The sequence below is a fragment of the Ammospiza nelsoni genome, chromosome 4, assembly GCF_027579445.1.
Source record: "Ammospiza nelsoni isolate bAmmNel1 chromosome 4, bAmmNel1.pri, whole genome shotgun sequence".
Classification (NCBI taxonomy): domain Eukaryota; kingdom Metazoa; phylum Chordata; class Aves; order Passeriformes; family Passerellidae; genus Ammospiza; species Ammospiza nelsoni.
Window position 1 is genome coordinate 74632012 of NC_080636.1, and position 2435 is coordinate 74634446.

Below are 2435 nucleotides of genomic sequence, written 5' to 3' on the forward strand. Positions count from 1 at the left end.
GATAGTGCAGAAGGTAATCTCACACCTGAGGAGTTGCAGCTGTACCAATCACCAAAGATTAGGAACAGCCCTGCCCTTAACAGGCCACAGCTGTGCCCAATGAGGAGACGAGTGCTACAAAAGAGTGGGGTAGCTGGGTGACGGGAGGGCTGGAGTTTGTTGGCTGTGCTGAAGAGGGAGGCAGTGCTGTGTGGAGCTGCACATGATAAAATCACCAAGAAGGTATGGAACTTTTCAAATAAGATGACAACAGTGGGTTACAAAATCCAACAAGATTACACTACTTGAAATTCTCTATGGTTTGGGTAAATACAATTCTCATACTTAGGTACAGGCCAGGTTTCACTGGGGCTGAAAGAAGCTGGTGGAAGTACTGTGCTGGAGACAGCATTTTTGGATATGTGTGTTGTTACTCAGATTTTGCTGGTTCATGGTGTCCTGTTAATGTATATTCATGCTTCTTCTAGAGTTTCACATATTTTATTGTAGAAACTTTAAAACTGCTAAAAGTTCACACCCTAGTCTTGCTAATCTTGAAGGTGAAAGAGATTGATACAAAGATTCACCCTTCCTGGCAGTTTATACATTCTGGGGAGACAGGCATTTCTCTTTGTGGATATCTTCCATGTCCATCACATTTATTGGAATTTTATTATGTTATATACCTCAAGGGAAATTACATGCAAATAATGGATCAGATCCAAGCCATCATAGTAACCATGTGATTTCCCCTTCACAGCCCTTGAAATTTTGTTGTCTTCTGAAAGAAAACATCCCTTGACTCATAGCATATTCAGAACATCAGAAATTCACAATATAGGTAAAACTGCATTAAAAATAACTTTTTTCCCTGAGTGGACAGGTTTTACTCACCCTGTCTCTGTGGCTTCTTTCATGATCAGCTGGGGTGTTTTGAATGTTTCCTTATTTGTAATCCTTGAAACCATTCCAATCGAAGGGCAGTTTTTCTCTGCCAAGCCTGGCAAAAGAAAAGATATAAAATCAATATTTTATTGATCCTGCAGGTCTCCAACACTGTCATACTGAAAGTAGCTTCAAGATGGGCAAGATCTCATCTGCAATACCATGGGTGTATTAGTACACAATTTTTTTACCCTAATGTTTTATGAGATGACCAAGCAATTCTCTTTTTCTGGACTCTGGGCTGGGTTTCCTTTTGTCAGTCCATGATATTACAAATCAGTGATGTACACAGTTCAGTATAACTTAATCAATGTTTGTTTTAAAGTAAATATCTAAAAATAATTGAAAAAGCATATTTGTCCTCTACTAGTACCAGATGTATACTGGCAGAAAATGCAGAGAAATGCAGCAATGCTATTTCATTTGAAGTGGTTTTAGTCATGCTAATTGGGCCCTTTTCTCTGCAGTATGTGTGTGTGTGCAGGGCAGTGTGTGTAGACCCTCTGGACAAATACTCGGAGTCCAGCAGCTTGGTCCAGTGGCTCTTTCCATCATTGCATGACACGATCTGTGCCTGCTGCTAAGTCATTATCTTTGCAGCGAATCATGGTACCACTTTGCTTTGTATTTCACTGTGGAAGCCCTCTTGAATCCCCCATCCTTCCAGACAGCCTATTTGCAGCTGGCAATTTTCAGCAGGGGCCTGCTAACTTCATTTGCTATTGTCTGCTTTTACAGAAATGGTGGACTGTAGGCTCATTGACAGATCAATTTTTTCATTATCAGCATATGCAGCTGTTTGAATACTTACTGTTCCCTCATTCTTGTCCATTTTCTGCTTATTGTCAAAGAAGCTAAAGTGTTTAGTGGAAAGCCCAGCTTCCCAAGTCAATTTTGACTGGTAATTATTATTTAAATAAAACAGACAGTATGGCAAGAAACCTTCCTGGGACATGCATGTCTTGTATAATCACCTCTGAATAAAATTATGCTGTTAACATAAATCTGAACTGCAGAGTTGTTTGATGCAGATAGGAATCTTTCTAAATTGCTTTAATATTTATTGCAGTTCTTGAAAAGAAAAGTACAGCATTTTTAGCAGCTAATACCTTGCATAACCTTTTTACTCCACAGTTAGTCACCACCTCTACAGTTTATCAGGTGAAAAAATATTTCCCTAAAGAAAATAAACACAGTTTAGTCTTTACTACTTATATGCATGCTCATAGTCTGCAAGGCAGCAGGCTGTTGCCCTAGCTGTGCACTTGAGATACTGCTTATCACACAGAACAACTCTTAAGTGAAGCAGATGTTGGCCTGAAGGCAGCAGGACAGGCACAAAACTTCTTCACTGCATGAGCTGCTAGGGTTCTGAGTTACTGATGTTTTTCTCTGCCAAAAGCCATAATCTGGATTTGGAAAGAAAAGAAAGGTCTAATTAGCTCATGCTTTATGCTTTATCTGAAAGCCAGGACTTACCTGCAGAGAGGTGAAGGTAGCAGAGCACAGTC